Here is a 20,909-nt window from a genome sequence, read left to right as displayed (position 1 = left end):
ATCTATATAGGTTCTCAGTGTAATATTTTAACCTCACCCATGCAGGCCCTGACATCATCTAAGTAATCAGCACCCTTTATAATGGCACTACTTAGCCTAAAGTCCCGAGTTTAACCTTTAACCTGTTCCTCAGCCAAGGAGGGTTAGTCAACTTCTGTAAAAATTTTTCACACGCACAGAAGGAAGACAGCAAATAAACACCAAAGATATTCATATATCCTGGGTTCTAGGTAGAAGAGGTGAATTGTGCAACACGGGACACCAAATCTCTTTTCCCATAAGGCTCTTTAGATGATCATATTCTTCCCACACAATTTCTCTTCCATCACCCCAGGGACTTTAATCATACCTGTTGTGATGAAAAGCCAACTTCTAAATGAGTTTGGACACCCTCTGGACTCAGTTCCAAAACGCCCAATTAACTACATGCCAATTATCTATATACAAAATGCCTTCAGAGTTGGCATTTCTATTTCACAATGCCATACCACAAGTTCTTCACCAAGGATCTGGTGAGTAGGCCTTTAAAAACAGCTGAAATATCATCTGCATTAATGTAGTATTTCTTTGAATAAACATAAAAGTGGGTTGATGTTTTTTTAACTTTTTATCAGGAGAACTGCTCTTTACTCAGTGCACTATCAGTAGCTTAATTTTTGTTTATGAAGCTATGTAACTGGTCTAAAAAAATAATAACAAAACCAGACACTATATTTATGCAATTGCTGCCTCTCCAAATTAGTTATTTTTGCTACACACCAAGTTTTCAATTCAGTCTTTTGGTCTTTGCTTTCTGACCAACAGCATAGCCAAAAAGCATGACTAAGTCCAAGTACTTTTCTATATTTGAAAAGTTTCAGGTCTTGGGAAGTAAGGTACTTAGGGTAGTTAGTTACAGAAATAGAAACAAAGTCATAGTCCTTTAATATTTAATTAAATCGTTGTAATAAATCAAATGATAATAAAATAATCTCTAATTACAGATTGCAACTTAAATGTTTCACTGAATATTATAAAATCTATCAAACATTGCCTTTTCCACCTCTTATGTTCAAGCATAATCCTATATATTTCTTCCTCCACATGAGTTGGGAAAGCTTTACTTTAAAAGGGGAATTAAGCAAGATTTGACTTGGCAGGAACATACCAATAAGACAGGGAGGCAACTCTTTCACTTCTGGCTTCCTGAAAGAGAGCAGATTTGAATGGTTCTTCTCATAGAGCATAGCAAGGATAGTGAAAAATGTTTTTGTTGATGAAGGACATGACTGATGCAAATGAGGTTACACATCCCACTAGGTACAGCTTTGTGATATTTCGGGGGAGGAAGTGGGTGGCCTACTTTGCTTCCTCCCTCACTTAAAGAGAAATACTTACTGCATAGATCATCATCCCCACTATCTCTGGTTTTCTGGCACTGACAGAGGAGCACAGGTATAAGGAACATTTATTTACAAGTCAAATTCATGTCCCACATTTTGTTATCTTGTAATTAACTTTAAGACGACAGTGCTGCTAATGAGCTGTATGTATTCCCTAATGCAAATCAGATTAGGAATTACTGACGTTCTAACCTCCTCATGAGGGGACTCTTGTTGAAGTTCCTTGTGTAAATGCAACTGCTAGAAAGTTCAAGTCTCCTATCCAAGACTTATAAAGAATAAATACCATAACAACACACCACGTTAAAATTCTCAACTTGAAAGGAAAAAGAATCATTGGCAAATTTAGCTGCATTGTTCAGCAGATAAAGCGATTACACCACAAATCCAGAGATTACTGTCCCTCTGGATATTTTTCTTAGCAAAGGCAAATCACCACTAGATAATGCAAAACAAACATACTTTCCAGGTCCTTGTAATCTGATCTATTCTTGTATCGTTTTCTCCATGAAGAAGCATTCATCAGATTGTTCTAAGAGCTGGGATGTCCACAAAGGAGTCTAGAAAAAATCAGATCAGTTGAATATTTTCCTGAGCCACTGTCAAAGTGCACTCTTGTTCTTGTCATTCAGAACTCATCCACACATGTGCTTCCTATTCTGACGACTTCCTCTATTTCCAGTCTGGCAATCACCATGGCACAAATTCCACCCATCAGGCAATTTGGGGCAAATAAGCTATGAGGGTCAGAGCAAGAAGCAAGCAGCCAGAAATGTGAATGTCCAGCTAAGTAAAACAAGGTACAGCATGAGCTGTGTCAGTTCCTAAATTGCCCATACTCCAGTCTAAGAGGATTTAGTGAGTGAGCTGGCAGTGTGCTTAGGAGTGATGTCCCCAGGCCATCACAGTGAAAATGGAAACTGCTACCTGTGCTTTCTGTGCTATATGACATAGGTTCTTATAATATTTATGAAAGTACCAAACTGTAAGTAAATGCTAACCAGGACAATTGTTCCGTCAACAAACGGAACACATGTTTCTGCAGCACTCTGGCAATGGAGTAGGAGTCAGATTACATCCCATCAGCCAGCTGGGAAGCCAAGTTTTCCCTTGTGATTGTGAACCACCAAGTTGTTTTTGGCAAGATACAAATAGCTGTGTCCCTGACAGACATCTAGGCACTGAATTTCCAATTATGGAGAAGCTGCATTTAAGAGTTTAAGAGCTGAATTACAGACTTCACCTTAATTCAATAGCTATTGCAAAACATTTTGCCTGTCAAGTTGCAGGCCAAACAGGGGAAAAAAATGTACATAAATTCAGCAAAGATTTGCTAATATACTTATATTTGTCTAGCAAAGGATTAAAATGCCTATAGCCAGACTACATAGATTTTCAGTATTAGTAAAGTGCGATTATTTTATTTCAAAAGTGTCACTTCTTTTTTATGTATTCATTATTAGTTGGGAAGAGATGAGAAGGCAAGTTGGCATCTATCCATATGAAAATTCAGACATAAAAGTTAAAGAGCTGCTTGGAATTTCTTCCTCTGAATTTGCAAATTTAAAGTTTTATCCTATCTCCCCATCTTCAGAAACTACCTGGTTGTACTGACACATTCAGCTTCCGCAGAGGCCTTCAAAATTCCCTTGTACTATGAGTTTTTTCTCTCATTTACTTCTTATTGCAAAAAGTTGTTCTGTACAACTTTACAAGTACATGGCATAGACCATATTATCGTTGTGCCACTAAAGTGCTCTTCATACTTTTCATGATGCTTCTTCTTTACTATTGTCTATTTTAAAGGAGCACCACAATTGCTCAGTCTCAAATTCCTGTTTGACAAAAGTCAGATTTATTGAAAGACAAAACTTTTCTCTTTGTGCTCATGCAGCTCTACTGTAGCAGAAAGTTACATACACAACATTTGCTTGGGAATTAATCCAAAGTTACTTTAGTAAAATCAGATATTGGATCATTTGTGAAATAGATTGTAATTGCCATTTATTGCTCTTTATTTATTACTATTTACTGACTTTTCCTCCCCACTTGCTATCATCAAATGTAGATCAGTTTGTTAAATTTCCTCTTTTAAAGACTTATAGTTGAATCAAAGCTAGAGAAAATACGTTTAAATAAATAAAAAGGAAAGACCAAAGATGTGGAAACAGAATAGGGAAATGGATTATTTGGGAGAGATTTGCAAGACACAAAAAATTTCTTCCATCTTTTTAACCAGGCTATCTAATCTAAAAAGCCTTATGCCTGTAATTGCATGTCTATCTTAATTACTAGATTGCCACATGTGCCAAATGGGTGACAGCAGTTAACTGTTACTCTAAAATTTAAGAAAATTCTTTACTCAGTGCACAGGTAACAATTTAAACTTCAAACAGTCAAACCTGGAAAAAAAAAAAGAAAATTGCTCTCTTAAAATGAGTTTACTCTCATTTTAGGTCATCTCCCAGTTACAAAACTCTTGCTTACTTTGGCAGATCTTGCATCTGCTAAATTATTGCACAGAATTTCTATTCACCTCTAGTTTTGATACAAATTTTCAGTTACTTTCTTCTTTTAACAAAATAATGTTCTCTGTCCTGGCCTAAGGATTTCATCTATGGATATAAGAGGATTTTTGAAGCAAACGTTATCACCACCTCCAGGACAATGGAACTTTCAAAGGAACCAAAGGACCAAAGGAATAATGTTGCCACAAGTACAAAATATCATATGACAACAGTGGTATTGCCAAAAAACATTCTAGGCTAAGCTGGTTTTAGAATGTTGACTTTGATGATTTTTACCTGTGATTTAAAAGCAAATTTGCACTTATGATTGACACACACCCACTTTCAGTATCCCATTTACAGCACTTAACTCTCCTGCAGCCTGTTTATGTTTTATTTGACCTTACAAAGTACTTTCTTTTTTCTATTTTTCCCCCCATATTTTTAGTTCTAGTACTCCAATGCTATTTGAATATAAAGACCCATATTAAGTATTTCTAGCAGAGGGACAACTTGGCCTGGATGTAGAAAAAGATATATACAGTCTCTGCTGTTTCATTCTTTCCTGGACATGATATACTCAGAGCAGGAGTCTCTTTTACTAAAGATTTGCAGCTTGTGTAAATAATTTGGGTTACCCTGGCTTGACTGCATCCCTGTCAAGCAGTCCATGTACAGCCTAAGCAATACCATTATATCATCTCAAAAGTGTACAGGGAGAGATGGAAAAAAAGGTTGACCAGACATGAGGCCATTCTGAACTGAACCAAACTGGCACATTCTCATGACAGCCTGCTGGGGCTCATCACCCTGGTGAGAAAGAGTCCAAATAGACAAGCTCTCAGACAGTTGCTTTCATTTTATGACTCTCCTTTGCCTTTTATGGCAGGTGCCATTTCTAGCCAAGAAATACTATTATTTTATTCCTTCCCAATTTCTGGATCTACTCCAGTACTAGATGTCTGTTTAACAAACTCACATGAGATTTACCCCTTTAAAATTGCCACCATTCTGCTGAGCTTTGAAGGCAAGAGGCACTGTCAATTATTTAGCATTACACCTTATCTCCCCATCAGCATTTGTCTTAAGGTTTTATTCATATTGTTCTGTCAAAGTAAAAACATACAGAGGCAACTCTTTTTATCTGTGTAGTGTGGTTTGGAGCACTTTTGGCAATTTAATTTTCAATCAGTCCTGCTTAAGCTGTGAGTAAAGCATTCATTTACACTATCAGATACAGAAGTAGGGTTTACACATTCAGTTCTTAGTACAATTAGTGGTTGTAGAATATTTTTTGTTCCCTAACTGAGAACATACAGTCTTGAAGTCATTATACCACCCACTTTTTGCTCTGTGCAATGTAAAATTACTATGATAGCTGCAGAGAAACACATTCCAGAAATCTAGCGTACCAAAATTGTCTGTAAAAACAAAGTTTCTAGGATTTGATTTCTCAAATAAAATGCAAAACACAATGACAATGTTAGGGCCTCTGATTTGGCCTTTAGTTTCATATTCTCAAATGTTATTCTCAAATGTGTTACTGTTGTATTGCATTTTAGTGAGAAATTTACTCTCTACCTTCTTCTCCATTACAGTTTCATTTGAAAGAAAAACAAAATGTTACTGAAAATAGTTGTTAATTCAACACTAACATCAGTTCAGCAAAGCTGTGCACAAATCTTCCAATGCAGGATATGGCTTTCTTTGTTTAAGCTTCTAAATTAGGTTGTATGGAAACTTACTAGAATTTATATCACCCACCCAAAACCCTGTATAAACTCTAAGCTCTGCAAAGTGTAATACAAACCAAAGATAGAAGATTGGAGAGGGAAATAAAATGCCAAACATAAGCTTCACAATTTGCCAAGAAAACTGCAGATAAAAATAAAGCTTGGAGGTTAACTCTAATACTTGGCTGCAGGAAAGCTTACTTTGCTGAAGACTGGAGTTCAGAATATCTCCCCAAAGAACTCAGGCACCAGTAGGAACAGATTGCAAGAACTTACGTTATTTAGAAAACAATTCCTTCTAGAGCCAGAATAATTGGCTTTCAAACTCACATCTGGCTTTCCCTCTCCTCAGTTCTAGGTTAAAATAGAATTTTTTTGGCAGTAGTATTTTTGGAGAAGACCTGGAGTGGATAAAAAGAGTTCCATCAAAAGAAGACAGCTTTGTGACAGAGGTGATCAGTTCCATTACATCTCAGAGCAGGAGCAACAGTAATCAGACATTTCTGGCTCCCATACATTCCCGCTGGCTGCAGAGGGAAAGAATTTTCCCCTGTGAGAGGCTACACCCCAAATACCTCAAGTGTTTTAGTACATCACTGTCCTCTAAGAAATCTAAGCCTAAGAGAAGTTACAATCCTATTGATTATTGCTACTCCCAGGTTTCAAGTTTTGCATGTTCCATACAAGGGATTATGTCTCACAATTTATTTCTACCACTGAAACACTCTGTTCACACCTAGTCCCTGAGACTGAGTTTATATTAGCTGTTTGCAGATCTCATGGCAGTAAGAACATCAGCTCATAACTCGTGAGACTCCTTCCCTTGCACCTATTTTTTTTCAGGTCAGAAGGCTGGCGTGTTGTGCCATAGCTCTATAATTTAATCTGAATCTGGGCTGCTGCAGTCTTGCTCCCCCTCTACACGCTGCCATTTAGCTCTCTTGTGCTAGCGCTGCTGCTTCTACAGTTGTTCAAGGATGTGAGCTTGCTGAAAATCAATCCTAAATAAAAGGTTTTAACTTTTTTAACTTAGCCCCCAGTGGTTCAGCTGCAGTTGCTGCAATACTGTACTTGTGGTCTCATCTCCACTTTGCCCATCACATCAGACTCTTCTGCCCCCTTGAGCAGGTTTTCAGACCAGAGCCTCGAGCTTTCCTCTTACAGCCTCTCACAGTTACCTGTAGTCTCCTTAAGCATCCAGTGAGCTATCTTATTCTTCCTCTTCCAATCCCCCTGCACTTAACATGGATTAAATTGCTGACCTGCAGTGACACCTTCCTATAAACACGGATAAAAAATATTCTTCTTGTTTACTTACCCAAAATATTCTTCCTTTTCACTTACCCTACCCACTTGCAAGAATTGTTTATGTGTGTGTATTCTCTGAGGTACTGGCTATGTCTGTGCTGGATTCTTTACAAATACAGAAAAAAAATTCAGCTGGAGGGACAAAGCAATAAAAATGACATTTCCTAGATTCTGCAGAACAGTCATTCCCAGACGATGTGATATGTGTATCAGCAGCAATACTTCCAGTGGTGGTACCAGCTGCTATTGACATTACTATAACTAATACATAGCCCCAAAAAAAGTTGTGAGGTAAGGAACACTTGAGTTACTGCTGGGCTTGACACTACAAAACAAGCTAGCCATTATCCATGCTCACTGTGCCTGCCCTTCTACAGTTTAATCTGAAGGAGGGAAACATGGATTACTCTGAGGCTCAGCAGAGAGAAATAGGGTTCTGTGATGAAAAGCCACTCCAGTCCAGCCACTCCAGCTGCAGGCCTGTCTTCAGGAGCAGCAGAGTGACCCAAACCAGCAGAACTTCTTGTGAAAGAGAGGAAGGATTGTTTTTTCCTATCATTCTGTTTAAACACCACTGACAGTGGCTCTTCTGCTCTTTCTTCAGATACACATTCTAACCCTGAGCCCACTTCTAGCCTGGTTTAGCAAAGTCCACACTTTCCATCTTTGATGAAAAAGCCCTGAGTGTCACCTCTGTGCTGCTGACAGAAGGTCCCTCACTGCCTCCCATGCTATTTCAAAAGCAGAGATTCCTTAAGGACAACAAACTCACTGGATGAAAAGGAAGTGACTCAATATCACCAGCAATTTTTTTCAAGTGATAACGTAGGGACAAATCAAAGACCATTCCTTCTATCCTTATTATATTCCTCAAGCAAGCTACATACTATAAATCCTTGGCAGCCCCAGATACCTTTGTTAACAGGCCCAAACATTATTCCTGGTAACAAAATCTGGACTTTTTTACTGAAATGAGGCAGCAGAAACTAAGTAGTCTTTGGACATGCTTGCACAGTAGATTGCCAGCACATGTGCTACATGACTGGTAAAAGCAATGTTCCAGAAACTATCCCACAGCAACTATCTTTGTTTTTGAAGTACTATCTACTTCAGTCATTTGCTGACTGCCCACCGCCCAGCAATCCAGACACCAGAGCTGTCACTCTTTTCTGCAAAGCTGATTTCCTAGGCCACCTTGCAGTGTAAAATCTCCAGCTCAAAATTGTATTGCTCCCTGGGAAAGGGTTCTTGCATCCCTAAAACCTGTAGGTTTGTATTGCTTCTCAGATCCCACTGCAGACCACATTCGTATGGCTGCTGCAGCATGGAAGGTAAAAGTAGGCTCTGCTGAGGAACATGGTAGGAAAAGGCACATCAAGAGCCTGAATGAGAAGTGAGGAAAACACACAATCCAGGCCACTCTCTTCCAGAATAGGAAGGTCTTTGACAAACTTGGCAATGATGTCACTTATGCTTAGTAAGACCCACTAAGAGAAGTGCTGGCAAGTGACCATTGAGAATGGATTTGAGGGACTGTCCCTGATGACAAATATACACTGATAAGGGGAAACAGACCTCATGTACAACAGAAATAACTCTGTCCTTAATCAGGTTAAACCTAGACTTTGACAAAGACATAGTAAAAGCAAGAGAACACAGGTCAAGAGTCTAAGGCTCACATCTCACTCCAGATGTCTGCAGTCTCTACTCCCTCTCATTTTCCAAGTGTGGGATGTATACAGGTAGCTAGAGAATAAATAATTCAACTATTGAAGACCAACTTATTCCAGAGGTATTGGCAAGGAGAGGACCAAGAATTACAACACACGACAGAGAAGCACAGGAGGAGGACAGCAGTGCACAGGAAATGAGTCTGACCCTGCACAGTGTGACAGCCTGTTGGCCATGTGCAGAATGCAGCTACAGGCATCCCCCTGCACCCAGGTCACCAGTTTGGACCAACACCTTTCACCTCACAGCTGCAGCAAGCAGAGACCACATGTGCAGCCAGCTCCCAGAGTGCAGCTGACAGGCACTTGGTACCGGAGCTTTCCAAGGGCTCACACCCAAATATGTTTCTCAATCAACAGATTTTGAGAAGGTGCTCACTGGATGGCGTTCACACAGCTTGCAGAATGCAAAATAAAATTTTCCAGGCACTTGCAAAACCTATGAGTCCATGGGTAGCTTGGTGCTCATAGCTTGCCATCTTATCTGGCTGTATGGTACTTAACCAAGCTGACTGAAACAGAGGAAGACAATATCTGGAAAGTATTCTCTTTTCTTTTTTTCTTTTTTCTTTTTTTTTAATATACATATCTTAGGGCAGATGAACACATAAGAGTTGCTAGCTTTTTAAAGTTGTTATTTTTATTAATGAAATATCTTCTGGTTTGTTACTGCTAAACTTCTTTTTTTCTTTTTGAATCAAGATACAATCTCAAATAAAGCAAAATGTCACAAGTCAGAAGTTAGCATTTTGCCACCATACATACACAGACAAATATTTGAGCTAGTGCACAAACATCAGCATATTAGAATCCTATTTGACATGGATTAAGTTATCTTTTTTAAGCCTCACCCAGTTTTACAGTACTGAATGAGTTCTTGCAGCTATAAAGGCTGTTTAGGAATTACTGATAAATATTTTGACATCCTCACCCTTCCACCCACTGCCTCGTTACATAATCCATACATGTGCAAAATATAGTAAGATAATGTACAAGCTACTAAACTCAACATCCTGTACCTGTTTAGGTAGCAAAGAAATCCATCCTTGCTCCTATCCAGGGCATGGGTCTGTGAGCCAAGGAAGGCTGTGAGACCAGAGCCTTCCCAGTTCTGACTCACACTATAATGGCATCAACTTAAGCACATTTCTCTGAGGAAAGAATGCCTGCTTGAAGCTTTTTTAAAAAATCTGCACTTTTAAAGATGTGCTTCTGTGCTCCTTCAGCGTTGAGAAAAACAAACCCTTGACATCTATCCTACCTCAGCAAAGTGCTCCCTCTTCATTCTGCTCTCAAGTGAGGTCACCTGCAGCCAAGGAAGGCAGGGCTGGGCTGGCCCACCAGGAAAATCATTATTTCAGAAACCCTTCTTATCTTTGCAACAAAATCTAGAATGGTTAGCTTCAAATTAAGGGCATATTTCCCCCTGGGCAATGTCCCCTCTCCCTTACATAGTCATAGAAAAAGCAATGACTCTCTCATCAAGAGTTTTGTGGGATTTCAAGATTCCAGAGTGTGGTCACAAATACATTTTTCTTGCATCAGAGAAACATCTCTTCCAAGCCTTCAATTTTGCTGCTGCTCCTGATCATTCTTGATGGACACCTGGACTACTTCCCAGCAGCATGTACTCACATCACACACAGTCCCAAAAGCACTGTCCATCTCCTTAACTGTTCCTCTGATAAATATAGTGCTAAAAGAAACATAAAACTGCATCACTTACATTTTAATGGAAGGTGGCATGATGACAAAGTTGAGAAGAAATGGCAGACGTATTTTAAATCTTACTAAATGTATGGAACAGAAAATTAATATTGCAATGAAAAACATGAAAACTTGACCTTAAGCACAGCATCCGTAGGACCTGAAGCACAGTAAAAGAGTCCTACAGAAAAATACTTTGGACCCTGGTAGGATGCTTTTCACAGGACCTTGTTCATTTTATGTTTGTGGTCTCCCATAATGATGTACCACAAAGACCCCAAGCACAAATATAACAGCCAGGCAGCTAAAGGCCATTAGCTGCTCTGGGTTTGAGTGTTAGACCAGGCTTTAATCTTGCTGTCCAAGACTGGTGACAGGCATAAAGAAATCAAACAGCTGTCCTGAGTTTGTTTGGAATGAACTGAAGCACTGTAGCCTCTATCTTTGCTTCTGCTTGCAGAGATTGATTTGCATTCACTGTTTTGTGATGTTGTGCCAAAGTACAGGGCTTCATGCTGACAGCCCAAGTTTGTGTCACACGAACCACTGCTGCTAGGTTGAAACCAACTTTCTATTTATTGAAGGTTGTGTGTACAATGTTTGCTTCTTGAAACAGCTTTGTAGAAATAGAAGTAATGTAATAACTCCTTATCAAAAAGCCAGGTTTTATCTTTCTGCTATTCTTGCAAAGGATATTATTTGTGAAAAATAAATTTGACCATGGCCTTCTCTTTCTTTATTTCTATGCCCATTAAAGCATTTACACTGTGTTTCTTTTCCTGTAAACTGTCAGTCAAGTTTAAATATTTTCCAATTTAGCCAGTAGATATCAGTGTACCTGGAAAAATACACCTCCTCCACATAAATGTATGATTTATATGGTATCATTATATGCTAAGTGTTGTGTTGGGTATGATAAGTATACATTTTGGATCTTGTAAGTGTAAGTAACTACCACACTTTTTATGAACTTAACACTCTTGTACAACCAGTACTGGCCACACATTATACTGGTTTAATGAGAGACAAAGACAAATGAGTAGTGGGGCTTGGACTTAGAGCAATAGCTTTTTTCTAGAAATGTGTATTTGGCAATGTTGTGATGCTGTTTGCAGCTGAACGAAAGGTGACTGAAGACTCACTACAATAATAAATGGATAACATCTATTAATCAGAGAAAGGGAGAGAGGATGCGAGGGAGAAAAAAAGACTGATGGCTTTCCATAAAATGTTTCGATTCTTGCTGTGATTTTGTTTGGCTCTGTGGTTTGCTGTTGCCTAAGGAAAACTCCCTGATCGAACACATCCTCTCTAATGTTGGATACAGTAAAGTTAATGCTTTGTGTGGAACACTGTTAGTTTACTGAAGTGTTGCATCAAATCCCTAACTAGTTCAAAGGGTGTATGTGCAAGTTATTATTTCCCCAGAGATAGGGCAATCCAAATAAAACATTGTTTCTGCTCCTTGGACCAGAAAGAGAAAAGGCTAGTTTTGCACTAACAGGGCCTCTTAACATCAGGCCAATTTTAGTTGATGGAAATGACTTGAAAGAGTGTAATCTTTCTGCCTTAACTGAGCACTGTAAAAAGATCACAAGAGTATCACCCAGATACCAACAAAGGAAAATTTTTTTATAGCTACAAGTGTATTTCCCATATCTCTCAGTTTCTTAAGTTCCACTAAGAGGAAATGAGGGTTTTTTTCGGTTGCTGCAGAAAATTCCATTCATGAGAATTAGGTTGACAGTCTCTATCTCACACTATCAAAAAAAAAAAAATGCCCCATACACATATTAGCTCATTTACTGTTATGAATTGTAACTGCTTACAGCAGCACAAACAGCTTTGGGGGCCATTTGATATAAATTCTGTAATTGCTTAATTCAGCGCAGCTACAATTACTCCAGTGCAGATATTTCCTATTTATATAAGCACAAATGAACAAAATCAGGACTGGGAGCCACGTTCAGCAAAGTTTTCTCACAGTTAGTCCTACTTGCAGAAAGATTTATTTGGCTTTTCCCTTTAAGCTTATTTGATAAGCCTTAAAAATACCCTTCGTCTCTCCAGAGAGCACACAGCTACTGCCACAATGTTTTCACATCCCACTTCAAGTTCCTTCTTGCCTTGAGGAAAGAAAAATGAGGCAAATCTGTATTAAAATCCCGGGACAGAGTGTCATTGTTGGCACAGCAGAGCTGCCTCAGGTTGGTATAGGTTAAGCAGAATCCCTCTGCAGCCATCTGTGTTTAGTGCAAAAGCTGCAGAGTTATTATACTTCCACCATGTCATGTATTTATGATCCCACAGGAAAATAAAACTAACTAAGGAAAAAACCAAAAGAGTTGAGTCCAGTGATACTTCAAAATAACTAAGAGCAGGTAAAAACTTGCTCCACTTAGAGCAGCTCTAGGAACAGCTCTTTCAAATACAGGCAGCAAATACATCCACTCATATTCTAGCCCCCTAGTGAACTTCCATCTGCCTGCCTATCAGCCACACAGAGCTGCTCAGAAAATTACTTGGCAGTACTTGTCAGTACAGTAGTACTACTAGTACTACTAGTCAGTACTAGTAAGTACAGTAGTATTTTATCCCTATATCTTTTAAGGTGCCTAATTCCTAATCTGAAGAATTTGGGCAGCTGTGTATCTTTGAGGCTCCAAACCCAAGCTTCACTGAATATCAGGTGATTCAGCCTGAGTCACTGAACATATATTTGGAGAGCATACCCTGTCAGGAACGTATCCTTACAAAGTCCCAGGACCATATTTGGATTATTCACTCTGCCCTCTGCAATCTACGTCCTAAAATTTCCTGTAGCAAATAGCTACATGACTTACACTTCAAAAAAACCCGGGCAATTCTAAAGAACTTGCAAGTTTTAATTCATAATGCAAGAGGCTCCTTACAGGGTGGCACTGGAGCTGATTGAAAATACCTGGGACTTCCCTAAGTGAATGCAACTTGCTACCTGCTGAGCTGAGGCACTGGCAGCATTTCCCACTGCCTGTTAGAGCACACAGCAGGAAGCCACAGTTACTCAGCTGGGTTGTGCCACTGCCAGTCCCCAGGTATGTTTCTTTTCAGAGAATAACACTGCACAAAATGGCCAGTAAATGGTGGTCTTGAGTCCCAGTCCTTGGAGTTATTTAAAAGATGTGTAGATGTGGCACTCAGGGACACTGTTTAGTGGGTGTAGTTGACAAGGTTAGGTTTACAGTTGGGCTTGGTGATCTTAAGGTTCTTTTATAACCTAAATGATTCTCTGGTTTTATCTTGTGTCCTCTTCTAATGAATTTACAGGGTACAAGAGATTACAAGAATTATTAGACTTCTCATTATAGCTGGTCAAATAGTGTCTTGCATATTAAGCTCTGTATATCACCTGCTCTTCATTTAATTTTCACCCTTCCTGAAAGCTTCACAGATTAGTCTTACATACAAGATAGACCATAGGAAGAAGATAGAGCATCTTTCTCTACAAAGTCACCAACTGATTTTAGAAAATACTCTCTAAATGAAGCAGATCATCACTGATCACCAGAAAATATCCTTATCCATTTTCTAGTATAAATGTCAGGATTCTTCATAACAAAATATAAAAAGGTAAGACACCTACCATACATGGATGGTTTTACTTCAGTGTTACTTCAGTTGCCTTCAGGTTCCACACCTCTGTCTGCTGGAGCCAAACACAGAGAATGGGCATACGAGGCTGTCTTAGGGATTTCACAAACAAAACTACTCAAATGGTGAGCTCAGGCCTCAGGAAACAAGTTTGGGCATCATGCAGCCCAAATGGCATTTTTTCTGCCTGAAAGAGACTTGCTAGTTGAGGAGGAAGCTAGAGGAGGCTCAGTGGAAGAAGACTCTACATGAGCAGAATCCAGGTACCAAAATGAAGAATATGCTGAAGAATACGGGCAGCACTTTTCACAACACTGGCACATAGAAGGTAATTCTATTAGTTCCTCCCTTAAAGTAGCTTCAGTTTCCCAACAGATTTCAACAGGAGTCCTATACTGATCTAGGAAACAGTGATTAAGATTTTGTTGTGGTTTTTTGGTTGCTTGGTTGTTTTTTTGTTGGTTGGTTTGCTGTGGGGCTTTTCTTTTTCTTTTCTTTCCCAGGTTTCAAGAAGATTCTCATAGGATGCCTATTTCCTCAGTCACAGACATGATCCTAGATCATGGTGTGTATTCCTGAGACCAAATAAAATCAGAAAAGGCTTAACCACCTCAGTGGAGATTCCCTGAACATATAGGCCTTACTCAAGGCAGAGTGTGCTGCTGCACTTCAACAAGCCCTTGCTTTTTTAATTTTCTAAAGGGATTCTGGTTTGTTGGGCCCCACTTAGAGGAAATCACACAATACAGGTCCAGAAGGAACCTCATCTGGAAGGAACTCTCCCCTGCCACAAGACAGGATCAGCAGTATCTATGTGATTCTTGACACAGTGATTGAACATTCTTTTCCCTTTTTACCTGAAGACTGCAGAATTGCTCTGTGAGTGCTAAGTACCTCAGCTGTTGAATAAAGCTTTGCTAATCCATCCTAAACATCACTTGTTGCTAAACATCAAGTGCCATGCACAGGTAACATGTGGATTCATTAATTCAATTTTGAAGATGCCTTGTCTGTATTTGGTGGTGATGTGATTCTTTTTTCTGATTTCCCTTTCCTAGACTGAGGATTGACATCTTTGCAGTCTTGTGTTGTAGATCTTAAATGTTTCCTCAAGTTACCAGCAGGAGGGTGCCACAGCAATGGATGGCACAATTTTATTGAGTGTCTGGAGAACTCTGTCTTTCAAAAATTTACTTAATTGTAGTGGATTTCAAAAATCATTACAATTACCCCATATACATACAAGCATTTTGTCTCCTCACTGGTAAATAAATTAATGTCATTTACCAGTGAAATGTACTGTTCTACTGTGCTATGAAAATAAATAATTTGTAAATGCACAGAACTTCTCAACAAATTCTGCAACTCAGCAGACTTGACTTCAGCAACCACCTGGATACTATAAGTTTCTTCTATAATACATAAGAAAAATATGCTATTCCTCTAATCAAACTACCCTTTCACCTGCTCACAACAGCCATAGTCAAAATAGTTCAATCAGTAGCAAAATGAAGAAGTAGAGAATTATTAGCCCTCCCTTTTCACAAACACCTTCTTCAATTTTTCCAGTATCTGGTGTTTAGGTTATGATTAGATAGTTCACCCATATACTCTCTCCATACCAACAACTGATAAGCCACCACGGTTAGAATGGAAAAATACATCTGTTCAGGAAGTGTGCACAGAAAAGAAACTTAGTCTAGTCATTAATTAACTTTACCATTCTGATCAAAAAGCCCAGTAACTTCTTTTCAATAGTAAAAATTAAGATGTATCTGCTTTGCAAATTGCTTAGTATTTGTGATGTACTTTGAGTCCTTTGATAAAAGGTTCAGTGTGGAATACTTAGATGCCCAGGGTTAAAAATGACCACTACAACGCAGTCTGCATGGGCTATTAATAATGCAATAAATCAGAACAAATTACACACTGACAGTATAAAGCAATGCTGGAACAAAGCAAGTGGAAAAAAACAAAACAAAACCAAAGGTCTTTGTTTAGCAGGCAGATGAATCAGTTTCATCATCCTTGGTAACAAGATCATGCACTGTAATTAACCATTAGAAAGCTAGCACTGTAAATAATCCAAGTTAGCTGAAACCAGGTTGTGATGCCTTGATATGTTTTTGTTGCAGGGTGTTAGCTTTCCAAGCTCTCTTCACAAGAACCGACCACAGAAAACAGGCTAAATATTCTTGTTAATGGGTTAGATACAAGCATTTTAATTAAGCTGCAATGAAACCTCTTTAGAAATGCAAAGAACAAAGAAGAGAAAGACACTACTTTTTAACTTGATCTTGACAAAGAGAAAAAAGGAGTAAATGAGGCATCATATAACTAAGCAGAATCTGTAACAAAGCCAAATGTTCAAAAATAAGTTGTGTTGGAGACCTGATCCTTCAAAACCCTGCCTCTCGATGGTTCCAACTCAGGTAAGAATATTAATAAAGAACTATAACACAGACCTTTATGCTTCTCTCCATGAAAAACAGGGGATGGAGAATAGAACAAGAACAATTCAATACATTGTTATACCCTGTCACGTATCATTCCTTTTTATATTTGCCTCTTCCTGTTTTCTCTCAGAGTAATAACCAGTACATTTCAACAAAAATATATTAAAATGTCATCTTAGTCAGATATTAACTGCTTTCAAAATATCTGAGCTGGTCAGAGCTAACCCTTGCATCATCTAAAGCACAGGTGGGAGCCAGTCTGTTACTAATGAATGGCCCCATAACAGGCACTAGTGACACAGCCTTCTTCATGGATCCTTCCGTCCAAATTACACTTAAACCTCCACTTTTTTTCCAAAGCTAATAAACTCTTTAAGACACCATTGCTTTCTTTCAGACACACAAATGTTAAACTACTACAGACGCTGTAATCTTCCATTCTGTGGTCTTCAGGACTTTAGATCTGTTCCACTTTCAGAAAAGCCTTGGCAACACGCTTCTTTTATGGCATTTCCCGCCTCCGAACTCTCCCACTATCACTCAGTACTCTCTACTTTTTCTGGCTTCTAAGGTGTCCCACGATTTCTTGGTGTCTCTACTAGTTTAGCATGTTATTGCCTTACTACCTATACTCTGCAACAACATAAGCCCTTTGCAATGACATTATAGGCCACTAATCTGTTTAGCACACACTTTTAATCATTTGGGATTAGGCAACATAAGCAACAAAGCAGACATAATTCAAGCAAGAAAAGAAAGAGAACAGACTAGGGGTTTGACTTAACTGGTGAAGGTGAATTTTGCACCAGAATATTTTTAGGAACTGCCTGAAGCTATTTCAGAGCCATTAGCAATAATCTATGAGAACTCGTGGAGAAAGGATGAGGCTTCTGATAAACAGCAAAGGGTGAACATAGTGCTTATCTGTAAAAAGAGAGACAAAGGAGGACATTAGAAATGGCAGAGCACTTAGGCTAACACTTCAGTTCTTGGAAAGACACCAGAACAAATCTTATGTAAGCACCTCAAAGATAAGGATGCAGCACCAAGGATTTGCCAGTAACAAGTTTTTTCAGTCCAAGTTAATTTCCTTTAAGGCAAGCGCAAGCCTAAATCCCAGTGGAGATAGGAGCAATTGTTGCTTTGTTAAGACTTTGATACTGTATCACGTAACAGTTTCAGAGAGAGGCCACACCACCATCCAAAGACAGATGCAAAACAGCATGGAAAAAAGTATATTCAGAATGACGAGTTATTAGTGAGAAATTGTCCAACTGGAAAGTAAATCAACCTGGGGTATGCAGAACACTGTTCTAGGGCCCTTGTTAGTCGATAAACACATTTGTGATTTGGAAGATAGTAGAGACTTAGTACATCTGTAAATAATGTCAAGTGAGCTGGAAGACTATAACTGAAAGCAATTCAGACAGCAGTGAGTAACTGCTCTGGGCCCTCTCCAGACCTATTTTCTATGACTGCAGTTTTCTTCATATCTAACCCTTATGCAAAGCACCATCTTTAATCCCCTAATATGACACTTCCTAAAGCTTCTCCTCATCCATGTTTTGTTTTCATTCAGTTCCTCTTGGGCAAATACAGACAACAGTGTGCTTCCTCCCAGGCTGTCACAACCTGCTGCTTGACAGCAAGTTCTTTGGGGTGGGGTGGGGGGTGTCCCTCTTTTCACTGTTTGCACACTCCAAACCTTTGCTGTGATTTCCAGCAGTTTATTTGTCACAAATCAGTTAGAAGGAAAGAAAAGAGAAAAGTCAAATATAAACCAAGCAGGCTTATATAAGTATAAACCAAACATTCTTTGTCAAAAATTATGATTGTTGTTTTCATCACTTAAGTATTCTAGATTTTTTACCAAAGGACAACACACTGGACAAGAAGTGAATTTAAATTTGCATTAACTTTTAAGTTGCTTTCTTTTCATGCTATACCTAAGGCAAGAGTATTCAGAACTGTTATGTACACATAGCACATATACTGAGGGCTGACACGTGGAAAATGAAGCAAAGTCTGTATAAAATGAAATAATTCCATACAAGGACACCAGGGCCTAAGGGAAAGAATTACCAGCCCTGAACAGCACAGCAGCTGCTTTGCAGAGTCTGATCCTGCAAACAGTGAACACACACGCTCAGATTGACTATGAATAACCCTGTTGAGGTGAATGGAATTATTTACAGCAGTAAAGTGCATAAGCACTCATGGATTTGGGGTTTAGAAGAGGGCATAAGAAAAAAGAGGATGAAACCAGATGTTTCCTGTGCTACAGAGAAGTTTCAGTCCAGCAGATCTGCACAGATCCATTTGTCCATTCCTGGAACTTTCTTTGCTGTTGACTTCCACTGTCAAGTCTTCCTGGCAAGCAGATAGGGTGGAGCTCCCCTGTGTCCAAGGCACTGCTGTTCCTACCCTAGCACCTACACAACATCCACAGTGCTTCTGAATCTAAGGTGGCAATAAAAAGCACACTGAAATTTGGCACCTGTGGCCTTTTCAGTCAGTTCAAAGAAACAGAATCACATGCTGTGTTTTCATTGACAGTGAAAACACACAAGCCAAGAATAAAATCACACAGGCTTTTACAGACTGTCCTCACCCTCACCACACTGGTATTTTCCAAACTCCCAGCCAAGAGAATACATATGTCCACAGTCTTTGAAGGGCCAGTTCCCATGCTGCAATGCCTTTTCTCTTCTCTGTCTCTGTTAAAAGATATTCAGATCTGATTAGGTTTGCTTAATGGTTTTAAATGCTTTCTTAGGGAATAATGCAATTCATTGGATCCTAAAAGGTACCTAAACCACACACTAAACAAGAAATCATCTACAGAGGATTTAAAATAAGCCTGGATTCTGTATGCTGTAATGTTTTATGATTTAATCACTGGAATAGAGAAGGGATGATACCATGGTCAAAGCACAGGATGGACACTTAAGAGACGTGGTTTTTATCACTGACTGTTACAAATATGCTGTGTGATTATGAGCACATTATTCAAATTCTTTGGCTGAATTTTCATCTGTGATTCATAATATCAATATCCAACCAGAGCCTTCAAGCCTGATACTTAGAGACTTTACACTCTGCATTCTGGTAGCCTAGATTTCCTTTTAAATACCTCATACACTGCCTATTACACAACAAGTTTTCAAAAGAAGGTGGGAAAAAATTTAAAAATCTGTTCAGAAATCATAGAGTTCAGGCTGTAAATTTGGGCTGAAATTCAAATCCTAAGACTTAATTCATCAATTAAAACAACTGACAGGGAAGTGTTCTAAACACCATGTGTTATTTCTTACATTTTCCTCTCTGGAGTTTGCTTCTTCCAAAAACTACATTCTCATACCAGTCTCTGTAGGGTCAGCCTAAAGGTTTTATCATTATGGAATGACTGAAACTGAAATAGTCCCACCAAAAAAAAGTGCTTTACAGCAGAATACCTTTGACTTTGGCATGGGAAAATAACACCAACAACTACTTTTAGTCTAAGACTTCTACTCAGTATAAAGGGAAGTGGTATATACAGCTCTCAGTACTCTGGCCCAGCAGCCCAGCATGGCAGAGCGTGAAGCACGAGCCAAAATGCTCTTACCCACTATTATTCACTATTATTCACTATCCCCCCTGCACAGCAAGGCCAGCAGGACTCAAAGGGCAGGGCTGAGATGCCAGCAGCAGTGTTTCAGCTGGGACACTGCCACCTTCTCCTCCTTTGAAAGCACCAGGGCACCGATGCAGAACCAACTGCAAGGCAGCAGCACAGCAGAGGAGGAACAATCTAAGACAATGTGTGGTGTAATTACAATTAATCCCTCCTGGCACTGCCATACCCTGTTCAGACGTCAGTCTGAAGAGGTTGCTTTGCTGAGGTAGGCCAGGATAAACTGTACAGGCCGAAACACAGCTTTGCTGTCATGGGCTGTGGCCACAGTAGGCAATTATTCTCAACCTTAACAGCACAGTAAACTGGGTAGCACCTCCTCCAGAGCAACAGAACCTGTGTCTGAACAAGCTGTCATTAGGTTAGCTGGTTCTCATTGCCTTCTGTGTTTTCTACCAAAAGAAATTTAGAGATGTTAGTTACCACAGAGCTGGTGTATTATTTTTCACCAGTGACCTTGCCAGAAGTAAATCCTGATGCCTTTGAAATGTTTCAGGATTTTTACTCTGATGAAAATAATGCTAGAAAGTCCTTACTGTTTGTATTTTATTTCCAAGTTGTTTAAAAAGCAAAAATATTTTTTTAGAAGGAATGATCAATAAATAGTCAGGATTATTCTGAATTTAAAAGTGGGTTTAATTTTGACTACCCTTCTTCCTCAATAAAAAAAGACAGTAAGAAGAGTCTTTTTGTGAATAGACATGTACACATCGTTATTATATCCTGTCAGTGCACTGTTTAGTAAGATTATACTGTCATATGACAGCAGACCTATTTGTA

At 39.1% G+C, this 20,909-nt stretch overlaps 1 long non-coding RNA gene across 3 annotated transcripts in view; it reads right to left on the bottom strand.

Moving 5' to 3' along the window:
* Positions 1–1,033: 1,033 nt before the first annotated feature.
* LOC139793696 (uncharacterized) overlaps positions 1,034–20,909 on the bottom strand; it is a 42,844-nt gene continuing 22,968 nt past the window's right edge. For 2 of the 3 annotated variants that reach the window (XR_011724726.1, XR_011724725.1), the window contains exons 3-5: positions 4,880–4,995; positions 1,845–1,942; positions 1,034–1,185 (exon numbers count right to left, since the gene is read on the bottom strand). This is a non-coding gene — a long non-coding RNA (uncharacterized lncRNA). Of the gene's footprint in view, positions 1,186–1,844; positions 1,943–4,879; positions 4,996–5,823; positions 6,102–20,909 lie in introns of those variants that run through there. The other variant, XR_011724727.1, reaches the window with a different exon arrangement.

The sequence above is a fragment of the Heliangelus exortis genome, chromosome 2 (genome assembly GCF_036169615.1).
Source record: "Heliangelus exortis chromosome 2, bHelExo1.hap1, whole genome shotgun sequence".
NCBI classification, from domain to species: Eukaryota; Metazoa; Chordata; class Aves; order Apodiformes; family Trochilidae; genus Heliangelus; species Heliangelus exortis.
Note: the sequence above shows the minus strand (reverse complement) of the source record. Positions and strands in the feature narration are given on the sequence as shown.